Source organism: Ostrinia furnacalis, unplaced genomic scaffold (assembly GCF_004193835.3).
Source record: "Ostrinia furnacalis isolate ACB-3 unplaced genomic scaffold, ASM419383v2 OfSCF2311, whole genome shotgun sequence".
In the NCBI taxonomy this organism is placed as follows: Eukaryota; Metazoa; Arthropoda; class Insecta; order Lepidoptera; family Crambidae; genus Ostrinia; species Ostrinia furnacalis.
This window is the reverse complement of record NW_021132550.1, coordinates 22,135-35,592: the sequence shown is the minus strand read 5'-3', so window position 1 is coordinate 35,592 and position 13,458 is coordinate 22,135. Positions and strand designations below refer to the sequence as shown.

The 13,458-nt window shown below is 38.8% G+C and overlaps 1 long non-coding RNA gene across 1 annotated transcript; it reads right to left on the bottom strand.

Moving 5' to 3' along the window:
• Positions 1-2,302: 2,302 nt before the first annotated feature.
• Positions 2,303-5,593, bottom strand: LOC114355034 (uncharacterized). Its single transcript, XR_003656081.1, has 2 exons — positions 5,229-5,593; positions 2,303-4,274 (listed from the first exon to the last, which is right to left on the bottom strand). It is a non-coding gene; the product is annotated as an uncharacterized LOC114355034 (long non-coding RNA).
• Between the last annotated feature and the right edge of the window lie 7,865 nt (positions 5,594-13,458).

Below are 13,458 nucleotides of genomic sequence, written 5' to 3'. Positions count from 1 at the left end.
TGAACCGATTTTGATGAAATTTGGCATATAGATATAGTTTGAGTCCCGGGAAAGGACATAGGATAGTTTTCATCCCGGTTTTTGAAACAGGGACGCGCGCGGTAAAGTCTTTCTGTGACAGACAAAATTCCACACGGGCGAAGCCGCGGGCGGAAAGCTATAAAATTCATATTTCAAATCAATCTACCGTAAGTTTTCAGGTTCAAAGGTAACCATCCATACTTCCACGTAGCTCTGTCTCTCTTTTTTGTCTGTTACCTTTTCATGATTTAACCACTGAATTGATGAAGACGAAATTTTATGTAGAGATAGTTTGAGGTATACAGGGCTATCCGAAACGCTGTTTACGTAATTTCGGATTTATCTGTCATCGCGGCTAATGCAGGCATCTCGATTTGCGTGAGAGGGATGGCAACATTAGAAACTTCGGATTACGTTTTTCAGAGTTAACCCGCTGGGGTAAGACAAAAAGATTTTTTATATGTTTTAGAAGTAACTAATTATGGTAAAATTGTTAAAGATCTATTTTGACTTAGGTTGGATCTTCACTGTCAATTCTTTATCTCAAGTTTTCACATATAAAAAGGAGGATGAAAGATTATATTTGTTCAAAACCCACAAGACATGCAGTGTCTTGCTTTTAATTTCTTTCTAACGTAACCTTAGTATATTCTTATTATTAGAGGCCGGTCGATCTATTCTCATAAATAAAACACTGGATACTCATCTTTCACATTATATTGCCTTATTTTAGATACATTTCATCACTTAGCACAAAAGCGCGCGGAGTCGTCTCCGCGCGTCCCTCTATTCTGACGTTTGATTCTCGTGTGACATTGACGTATTGTCAATGTCACTATGACAGCATCTCATTGGCTATAACGATACCGCTATTTTAACGTTTTATATTTTTCACAATTAACAGTTCGGCCTTCCTGCAATTCCTTCGCCCTCGAAGGTCTGCTCATGGCACACTTGACGCCTCGTATTGGGATCCAGCTGAGCACCTGGCTAGATCCACTTTGCCATCTCCATCACCATTCGCACCACACGCTGACCACCTTTGGTTCTGCTGAAACGAGAAATCATCACACAATACATCTATATCATCGTCACACGGTACATCTATATCATCACACAGCACATCCATATCATCTAGAAGCTCAGCGTGCTCCTCAATCAGTAGCGCCACGCCAATGGTCATACAGACGCTACCACAATTATCTTTTCGTTCAATATTTTAGAATCAGCTGCTTCAATAATGACAATAATGTCGATCACACACATGCCATCTTAATCTAGGCACCATAGCTCATATGCCCAAAATGTTACCACCGAAGAAACTCATCCTTTGATGCCCAATTAGGCCTTTATCCAAGGTTTCTATCAGGTTTGTTCAACCACCACAAAAATACAACTTAATGGTTCCGATAAACTCCAAATCATAGAACTGTAACCCATTCTACTTCCAAGAATGGAAAGAACCCTCACTGTTGATGAGCAGTGGACTGCATGTTCGTGGGCTAGGAACCGGCATAAATCTTGAAGGCAGAGTACTTGTTGTAAACAGCTTTATTTCTGAGTTCTTCAATTTTTCTTTTCGACCACTATGATTTCTTAACTCGCTTCTTATCTGAATTAAACTAGTCAGCTGGAATGCCCTGTTCCTTATCTTATACTCTTCCCTTTTTCTCGCGATATTGCCAGCTCTGTCTCTCATGTTCTGGAATATTCAAAGCGAGAGGTCCGATGTGACCGTCTCGTTATCCTCGATCTTCCCAGTGACGAGATGCGGTGTTGCTCGGTTGTCACGTCATCGTCCTTGCCTTCTTGCCGTGGCCATCCAGACTTCGGTCTTCTAAGGAACGACGGCCCTTGGAACAACTCATCCTCTTCCGATGTAGGCACGTATACCGCTCTCGACGCCACGTCGGCTACGTTCAAGTGAGTGGGTACTCAAACGCTACTCCGACAGCCTTGTCTCCTCGGTGATCTCTTCAAGTCGATGCGCTCCGTAGGGTGTATAGCGGCGGCTTCGGTTCCGCAGCCAATGCAGCACAGTTTAGGAGTCACTCCAGTAGATAGTGTACTTCTACAGGCAGCCGATGCACTTCCGTTCATGCTGCTCGTAGCTCCAACCTCGATATCGTTTGTGTCTTCACTGGAGCCACTTTGACACGAGCAGCTACCAGCACAACTTCCGCGTCCTTCTGTCGTTGTAAGCGAGGTGCCAATACGCAACGGCGGCGTAGGCTTCCTCGCCTGCATCGCAGAAGTTGTGCAGCTCTCGGAGTTTCATTCATCTCCCCCCCGTAGTAGTATCGAGGAATACGCAGTCTCTTCATAATCTGCAGGTCTGACAGCCATTTCTCGAAGTATGCTGCGACGTTTTCCAGCACGGGCTCGTCCCATCCGGTCTTGAGGCGCCACTGCTTTTCAGGAGCTTCTAGGGGAGTCGCTCCTTTCTTCGCGGCGCGCCTGCCGCTCGGGGCGACTGCTAGCAGTCTGTCGTTGTTGCTGTTCCAGTTCCGGACATGGAAGACCGCCTTCCTGTGGTCTTCGTCCACTTGAAAAATCACTTCTTTGCTTGCTCGATGTCGTTGAAGCTTTCCACGAAGTCACCACTACAGCGCCCGGCGTATGCCTTTCTCAGTAGGTTCTCCATTTGCTCATGATACTGCCTCTTCTCTTCGGTATTATTCAGAATTAATTTAGAACATTGTGAACTCCTAATGACGTAATTTTAATGAAGTTATACAATGCAATACAATTAAAATAAATACTATTGGACCTAAATGATTTATGGGATTGGTTATGGTTCTTTTAACATTTTCTCTTTAAACCCACACAGATTAGGCCATTCCACACAGTTTGCGCCTCGCCACACAGCCCTATGATGTCGCTACACAAGCCAAAACATCATAGTTCATGATGTCTCCCACACAAGACACGACATCTTCACAATTCCTGATGTCACACAGACATCCCACTCAGAATGACAATGTCCACACAGTTTCAAGACAATGCCACATGTCCTCCTCACACAGCTATCAGGACATCCATCTCACACAAAATGACAAAGTCCACCCAGTTTCATGACAATGCCCACTGGTGTATGATCCTCACATAGTACATCATACCCCCATTATTATTATTATTATTTTCAAACCATTCCCATAATCACAACATCATAAGAAATTTGCTAAAATTATCTTTATTTAAATAATAAAATATTTCAATGTAAACTCTAAAATATTAAGATGAATAACACAACTACATAAATCATCATCATCAATAATAATGCCAGTAATAAACAGTGAAACAATTTATGCTTAACATTGTGTCTTAGTGAACACAAATTTGCTTCACACACAAATGCAACTTTATCATAATAAACTTACTGTTATTGTTGTGTTGACAGCAATACACTTCCAACTATTATCTTTGGAAACTGCACATACTTCCATGAACTTACCATCCTCAAATAGGAACAAGCATTCATGGAAATATCCAAGAACTTTAATTTAACAAGTACAATACTTCTCTTCTCATGCTTGGCCAAAATTCACCCACAATGCAACTGACTTCATATTCAAGTATCTGTTGTTAACCCAGTCATTACAGGGAAGCACACAACACAATCATCACCAATATAAACTTTATTTGATCACTGCTAGTACTTTGCTCCATTGATAACATTATTAAAAAAACATAACCCTCCTTCTGGTGCAGTCGGGTAAATAGCTAACTTTCGCACAGTACAGCAGTATACCACACAATAGGCCAATGCTAATGACCAATGATAAGCATTTATTTCTATTCAAACACATCACTCTCTTATTCACCATTATTAATAATAACTTTTTGCTTAAGACTGTTAGCGGCAGTTGGGAAGTTCTAAAGTCTAGCAGTAGACTGTAGCCAATTCATTATTACAATCTGTTCACACTCAAGTTAATTGTATGCAATTTCATGCCAATGACAAGAATAAGCACAGTTAAACAACCAAGCCGCAGTGGCACTGCTAGTCTCAGCTCAACCCTTGCAATAAAACATTAATTCAACTCACCAAATATCACAGCTAATTCCTTTTGTATTACATTTTCACTCACCAAATATCACAGCTGATGCCCTTTTGTATTGCATTTCCTTCTGTCCAACTCCAAATCATTTATGTGAAGTACCCCTTGTTCAGTGTTCAGCTTCACTCAGGTATTGTGCTTGACTGATTTGCTCACCACAGGGCCAACCCGCAGACAGATAAGTCACCATATCTAAAACTCAAGTCAAATCTAAAAATATGCACACACAACATGCTACAACCAGTAACCTTTTTATTAAACAGCTAATAAATAACCTCAAGATTAAAGTCATTTTCACTATGTGGGAAGAATAACCAACAATAATGGCTGGTACACAAGAATACTCTTTAAGTTAAATGTACCACATTCTATATCTTTTTTTTTGTTAATTATAATAATTGGATAAATTTTAATCACCCACACTAATTTTCAATTTTAGTGATACAACCCAAATCACTACTGGCAGCAGAAATTAATTGATAAGTTGGAAAAGTTCAATATTAACATTATCTTTACTCAAAATATAGCATCATGTAACATAATAATAATTATGTTTCACAATAATTGAAGCATCAATCACTATAAGAGTACCAAAAATACACCACATGTTCAACGGCATGACTGGCTGCTTTACTTAATTTCAATTTACAAATTAAGCTATTTAATAGATTTTATCTCATCTTATAGTGCTCAACATCAAGAAAGAAACATCATGATACTAAAACTGGTTTACACAACACAGACCTTAGCTTCAATTTACTTGAATAAAACTAATTATTAATTCTTCTCCAAAATAATGCCAAGAGGTTACTCGGGCATGATCACCAAACTTATTTAATTTATCTGACCAAATTCTATCTATTCTTTATAGATTTTAAATCTCAACAAGTTATTCTTTGCAGAATGTAAACATGAACAAATGAACACCGTTCAATTTAATTTGATTTACTAAAATAGTTTATTAGGCATTGCAATTAAAGTGAGCACATACCATAGCTTTCACACACATTCCTGGCATTATCAGTAAAGACTGACAATACCTATAACATTTGATGCTTCATTCACTTTCATGCATTATTTTGCTCAAAAAGGAAATGTGTTAATATTGTTGTTGTTGGAATAATCGATAATAATAATAAATCGTACCTGCTCTGGGGCCATCGTTAGTCAAATTGTTCACCACTTACGTGACCACAAGCCAAGTTACGGAGGGAGTATGTTCATAATTTGCGTCCATCATTTCTCGTACTTAAATACTTTTCTGCATCTCACACCTTTGTCAGCGTGGTTTCCATGACATTCTCTCTTCATCATATTCAATTAGAACCATAGAATCGTGGGCGTTTTGTGTTAATATTCGTGACAAATAACACGAAACATTGGTCACCTGGAACACTTTGAAATCACGTTACTATCATAGGTTTCAGATCTCACTTCTGAACTATTAGAGGCCGGTAGATCTATTCTCATAAATAAAACACTGGATACTCATCTTATACATTATATTGCCTTATTTTAATTACAATTCATCACTTAGCACAAAAGCGCGGGGAGTCATCTCCGCGCGTCCCGCTATTCTGACGTTTGATTCTCGTGTGACATTGACGTATTGTCAATGTCACTATGACAGCATCTCATTGGCTATAACGATACCGCTATTTTAACGTTTTATATTTTTCACAATTAACAGTAGAAAGAAAATTTTACTCAAAGAAAACATTCCTTTATTTTTAGAAGATAGAAAACTGCGTTCAAAGATTTCCTACTTCCCCCTCCAGGTGACTTAAAAAAAATCCACACTGTATTATATCAACCCTCGTTCCTATCACTGCGTCTCTTGTATTGCCAGAATCTACAGCTTCGATAGTGATAATGAGGATCAGTACTGTTGTAGAAAATTCAATAAAACTAGTATCTACGTTAATCTTTAAGACATAAGAAAGATATATCTTTTTGAATTATCCAAATCGGACCATTACTTACGAAGATATTAAGTAATAAACATTGGCCGTTTTTGCCGCTAAAAGTCAACGTACGCAGGGCCGCATGACGTCATTATATCCGAATCGAGCGCAGCCGGCGTACTATTGGGATGGAAAATATTTTTTTCCAGCTAAACTATCAGTTTTAGAAAAAAACCATTGAATCGTATGAGCGTATGGATTTTTTGCGATATTTTCACAATTTCTATTTTTAAAAATTACCTATCGATAGCTTACTTTATTCTGATGAATAAATGTCATTACAAGTTTTTCTCTAAAACTGATAGTTTGGCTAGAAAAAAATATTTTCTATCCACGCAGTACGCCGGCAGCGTTCGGATCGGATATAATGACGTCATCGTCCCCGCGCCGGGCGGTCAGTGAACTTTTTTAGTAATTTGGCCATAACTTCGTCAATTTTTGTCGTAGAACAAAAATTTTTGGACTGTGTATTAAGGATTTCTTAGCCCTATAAATCTGCATTCACAGCTAAAAATCGAAATGATCCTCATTACTTCACAGAAATATTTACCTAACTACTTTTGAGATGTTTATACTGTTAGGCTTGGGATTTATCTGGATAGATTTCACCTAATCTCTATCTAGCTCAAACCTTAAGATGAAACTAGCTAAATTTAGTTAAATAACCAGATACGTACTCTACTTTTTTGCATTTTACTTTACCTACCTACCTACTTAAAATTAGATAACTATGTTGTTAGGGACTTGGCATTAATTTTGGCAAAAGTAAAAAAATACAGAAATTATTTACTCGTGTACACGTCTAGCTGTCTAAATGTTGATAGGACCAATTACCTTGTAAACGACTTACACGTTCCCTGCCCACATTATAATGTCTGACAGTAAAAAATCGTGCAATTCTACTCTCTTCAGAGTCAACGTCATTGTTGGGACTACTACAAAGTTAAAAATAAACAACGGCTATAAATACCGCCGGGAGGGTAATTATCACGGTCAGAATACTTTACGGATGCTCCAAACATGACATGTAAGTTTTAAAAACGTTTCAGAGTTCCGTAGTCAAAAATATCAACAAAGAGAACTCTTTATATCTATACTAATATTATTATAATGCGAAAGTAACTCTGTATGTCTGTCTGTCTCTCTTTCACGCCAAAACCACTGAAACGATTTTGAAGAAATTTGGCATAGAGATAGTTTGAGTCCCGGGAAAGGACATAGGATAGTTTTTATCCCGGTTTTTGAAACAGGAACGCGTGTGATAAAGTTTTTCTGTGAAAGACAAAATTACACGCGGGCGAAGCCGCGGGCGGAAAGCTAGTCTTACCATATTTTACTGAAATGAAATCAGAAATTAAAGGGTGAAGAATTCGTCAAATTCACAGAGTAATTATTGCTTTTTTATGCTTCAACAGTGAGACTACAAGAGGCCTATGTTCAGCAGTGGACGTCCTATGACTGATATGATGATGCTTCAACGTTGATGACACTTTGTTCAAACTCCATCAGATTAAGAATACCACCAATTACTTAGGTAGTCACTTTAGCTTCGTAGTTGCTTTCACCCCGGGTGACCTTACTAAGACCTAAAATTGATCCTACTTATTATGGTAATTTGCAAATAATCATCATCAAAATTGGGCTGAAGGAATCAGAATTAGGGTTTAACTTTCTTTGCTTATAAGATTTCTGGAAGATTGGTCTATTACTGGCTGTGTTGACTGTGATGCTGTATGCTGACCGCATGAGCCATACCGTGATTCGCTGAAGTCCGTGTTCGTGTTTGTTTGACGTGATTCACACCAATTGTTTTGCCACGGTGTCTGCACCATGGACAGCTGATATGTTGTAGTTTAAACTGCAACAATGCGTCCATCCATCCTAGAGCCGGGTGCAACGAAAATGAATGTTTATGAATTCGTCCGGCGAAGACGCGTGGGCCCGTCGACAGAAACCCTCAATCTTCAGATGTTACTCAGGCCTATGACGCCGGATTCCGCCCATAAGTTGAAAAATGTTGCTGTTATACGTCAACCGCCTACGTAGACTTTTAAACGTTCAATGACTCCTCATAGTTCAAAGAGCGAGAAAATTTTGAACAAAAAAATTTCTTCTTTTGTAAACATTGTTTATCAAGATCGTCAGGCATTGTAAAAATATCATCTAGCTATCCAAACACAACTAAATTTAAACAGATAGTTTATTATGTATTACAAATCAAGAGGACTAGAGGAATACCTACAGCTCCCCAAATTAATTGTACCTACTACCTAGCTGGAAAAAGTACTGCCGATTTTTATAATTGAGCAATTCACACGTTTTAATTTCACTTCCAATTTATTGGTGGAATATATTCAAACATTTAAAACCTACGCTTTCCTTCCAAGCGGTTGATTATTTAGAGATCAACCTTGGCTATTTTCAATCCCGATCAAGCAGACTGTTTAAAAATACATACACTTTTAAATGTACGTATAAAACAAAACTTGAATTCGGTTCAGTGCACACCTGTAGGTACCTACCCAGTCTTTGGGGTATTGCCAGTTTGATAACCAGGAATTTATTAAAATAACATTTGTTTCTATCTAAATATAGGGCAGATGATCAAAGGGAGACCGATGAAACCGATAGTTGGTTCAAAGAAGTGTGGCCGTCTTTTTATATCAAACATTCAGATGATACTGATGGTTTTGTTCTCGTCATAAGTGTGGTTTCACAGTTCACAGCTATAATAAATGTCCTACACGAAGTTATAATAACACATTAGCTAATAAAAGAAATGGTTTGTTTTCTTTTGACAACACTAAATTTAAACTGTGTCATGAAAGAAGCGTAGGGGGGATTATAGTTTCAGCAGGACCACACGTAAGTCTAAGAAGTCAACGACCGTAGGCTAGGCTTTATTATAGCACTACAAATTCTAGCAAGTCTGCCCACTGGGTAAATGCATTTTGCTCCAGGTTTGCTGAAAATATAGGTATGGTGAATAGTGACTGAGATTCATGCGCTGCTTCTTCTCAGCACTGGCCCATTTATTGTCCCGTCGCAGTGGTAGAGTTAATACTGGGACGTGTGAAAGTGTTTTTTAAAAGCCTATTTGCAAAAATAAATGAGTTTTATGAGTTTTTTTTATGAATAAACTTGCCTTTATTGAAAAAATCAAGATGTGTTTCTGGGTTGGTGGCTTTGATTGCTTTGATGGAACAGCTTTGCTTTGAGGCATTTCTAATAACCGAATCTCTGACGTAGTTAAATCACTCTATCCATCTATATTCTATGCACTCTGGGAGACTCAGTCGAATATAAAACTGTAACTGTAACAGATTCCAAAGAAGAAAATTGCTGATGAATGAAAACTACACATGCCAATTTTGTCGCTGCATGACAACTGTTAATGGAAGCGTGCACCGCAACGCAATTTATGTTTTGTGACGTCAGACAGCCTTTACATAATAGATAATAGCCGATAAGACTCGAAGAGGAAATAGATGCCCACGACATTAACGGTGAAACGTCGCAAACAAAACTAAAAACCGCCGGTCTTGTCTCCTCCCGATCCCCAAAAGATGTATGGCCACATTAGCCGAATTAAATACATCGTGAAAGTCACCGTTAGTCATTGTGAATGCCTCTGGATTTCCGTCGAATCTGTGTGTTGTTCTAATTTAGAAGAGTCGTTAAAATGTCCGCGGTGGTCCGGAAAACTATATTTTTTGAATGTTTCAATTAACTGTCATTTGTTTACGTTTTGGCACAGATAATCGATTGTAAATCCACGTTGAAAATGTGGAATAGTGTAAAAATACAGGAAGTTCTGTCATTCACCTCGGTTCTGCCACCCAGTGTGAACTGGAGTCTGGATTGTAATAAATTTTATGGCGGCGTTGATGTGGTAATTTAGATTTGGGGCACATTAATACGCGGCTACCTTTATGACACGATGACGCGGTGCCGGTAGTTATAAGTCCGCCTAATGGCAGCCGAAAGTAACCATAGGCCAAAGTCTGGACTTGGGAGGTATCAATTTAAAACATACTTTACGTATTAATTAGGAACAACATTACAGGTAACAACCAATTCATCAAAATCTTGGTCGAGCGGTCGCTCTCAGTTATAATTTATCATACTGTAGGTACCTAGTAAGAATGAATGATTTAATGTATTTTTCGATGGCCTCTACAAACATTGCTGTGAGGTAAAAAAAGGTTTGAATAAAAACTCTTTTGTTTTTTTGCAAGAAGCGCTTTAAAACTTATTACTTTAACCCTACCAATTAATACTTAGGCAGGCACGTAATTTACCATAGCAATAGTTTAAAAGCGGTTAACAACATCTCTCCGGGGCTTCGCATTCTACGGACCGTGTATTTACACAAACAGAAATGTTTACATTTTCCACTCAATGATATACAAGGCACTTTAAATAGGATTTCCAACACTCGGCTATGCCAAGAGCTGGTTCCTAATCTTCGTTGTGGGAAACGAGCGGTTTAGTAATTAGAACATTTAATTATATCGTTTAATTTGCTAACTCGTTTTGCGAGCTAGATTAAATGTGCCCGCCAAAAGCTATATTTGATAAATGGTCAGGGTCTTGAAGGAAGATACACTTTGATTTAAAAAACAGTTTTTGATAATCGTTTCTTTCACTGCTATATACACTCTATGCTACAATGAGTTGATTAATCACTTAGCTACATTCTCGTTTGATTGGGCCATCCAGTTTCTATCACTAATCCAATGTCTAAGTAGTTCAGATGGAAGATGTGCATGTGGATTGAGTGATCCTTGCTTCAATCCTAACAAAAATCGAGGAAGTTTTACTTAAAATATGTTAAAACATTGCGATGAAGTTTAAAAATTTGTTAAACCTGAGATAAAAATGTTATGGTCAATAAATAGGAGCACTCATACCGCACGCTTTAAGAAAACGTCAAAATGTTTATTTCAGAAAATAAAGCCTTTCCACTTCTTTTTAAAGTAGATACTTATTGAAAAATTGTTAAGAATATGTTAAAACTATTAACAAATTCAGAAATCCCTTGCACACACGGCATATTGGAGGAAAGATTAAAGGTTAATTTCTTCCTTCACCTTTTAAGTTTTGTCACACTTATTCTTTAACAAATTCGCTCGTCAGTTTGCACACATTTCCCAACAGAAATAAAACGTATTTATTAATAAATAGTCATGATTTTGAAGAGCACTCATACGGCCCGTGTGCGGTGTGAGTGATCCTAAATAATCGTCATAACTTTGGAACGGGACGTGCAAGGGATTTCTGAATTTGTTAATAGTTTTAACATATTCTTAACAATTTTTCAATACTATAAAAAGAAGTGGAAAGGCTTTATTTTCTGAAATAAACATTTTCACGTATGAGTGTTCCTATTTATTGACCATAACATTTTTATCTCAGGTTTAACAAATTTTTAAACTTCATCGCAATGTTTTAACATATTTTAAGTAAAACTTCCTCGATTTTTGTTAAGATTGAAGCAAGGATCACTCAATCCACATGCACATGATGGAAGAGCATTTGCCCGGCAAGCGAAAGGTCGTGGGTTCGATTCCATCCTTAGTTCGATTTTCTCAAGTTATTTATGGACTACCTACATACCTACAGCTGAACATCAAAACCATCAGCAACTAAATTCGTATTAAAGAAAGCATTTACAATTTTTCAGGCCAACTGCAGTAAGAAAAGGAAGACAGCAGAAGAAAACTAGAGAAGAAAGAAGCGAAAGTTCTCCATAAAATTGTCTTTTTCCGCTTTGCTGCTGATAATTGTTGACATGTCAACAGCAAAGTGAAAAGGTCTCCTTTATGAGAACTTGCTCCGATGGTAGGTACACCATCAAGAAAAATTTGAAAATGAAGACTGAAGAAGACTTCTTCCTCCGATTGCCACCAAGCAAATAAGAAGAATCCCACTAGGTGGACCGACGATCTGGTGAAGGTCGCGGGAAGTACCTGGATGCAAGCGGCGCAGGACCGGTCTTTGTGGAAATCCTTGGGGGAGGCCTTTGTCCAGCAGTGGACGTCTTTCGGCTGAAACGAACGAACGAAATAAGAAGAATGAAGATGGAAGAAGGTTTCTTGCTCCGAATGCCATCAAGAAAATTAAGAAGTTTGAAGATAAATAAATAATTCTTCAAGGCAGAAGTACAAGATGGACTGCAGACCGCAGACTGCAACCGCAAACAGCAAATCTCTATGAAATCCCCACTGCGGCTTGCAGCTGCGGCGCGCGCCGCGTTGCAGATTTCATAGAAGTTTGCAGTTTGCGGTTGCAGTCTGCGGTCTGCAGTTCATCTTGGACTTGTATCTTAAGTAGGTAATGAACATATTTTCAATTCCTCAAACCTCAAATTCAAAGTGATTGACAACCGAATGAACCTGATTTTCACACGTCACGAAGCAATTTTTTCATTGACTAACTAAAGCCCGGTCTGTAAGCACGTAGAATTTTGTCCAATGACCCCAAGCTACCCATCCTTATCGCTCGCGCGTAATTATATTGCTGTCGCGACAGTGCGACGGGCGTCCGCAGTGAGTGTGCGAGCGCGACAGCAACATAATTACGCGCGAGCGATAAGGATGGGTAGCTTGGGGTTATTGGACATAATTCTACGTGCTCACAGACCAGACTATAGTATAGCTGGTATAGCCTGCAGGGATTCTATGGGCGCCCTACAATGGGGCTTATACAACCCGATCGAGTTAACTGCGCACCTGGCAGCCGTGACCAGTGGCGGGGCAAGACCTAAATTTGATGTGGGCAAGACAGATTTCGCGAGGCCTTGTTCTGTGGCGACCTGAAGACGGATTTTATGAAATAATAAAAAAAAAAACGGGTCAACGGTCTATTCATTGACAGTTTCTGATTTCTTGATTCAGTGATTATTTTTAAAGGAATATTGCGCCAAAGAATAATGTTCGTCACTTAAAACCGTGTTGTTGCTTAATTTTGAGTCTGATTATGGCTGAATTTGTTTGGAAAAAAATATATTTTTATTTTTAACTACATTGTTTAGCTATCAAGAATTTATATTTAATAGTCAATGTTTGCATTTATTGTCGTATTGTGATATTGTCATCTCCACCTTGTATACATTTTTTCAAAATTTTTGATGCGCGAGGCCCCTTGTACCGCGAGGCCGTAGGCGGTGGCCCACGTCGCCTACGCCTTACGCCGCCACTGGCCGTGACGTCACATCGACGCTCTGATACGGACGGGCGAACGCGGGGAGGTGTCCGGGTGAGTGCGAGGGAGAGTCGCATTCAGCGAGGTGCGCAGTTAGCTGATCGGATTGTAGAGCATTTTATTTATTACTGGGGTCGTCGTTTCAGCCAAATGACGTCCACTGCTGGACAAAGGCCTCCCCCAAGGTTTTCCACAATGAACGGTTC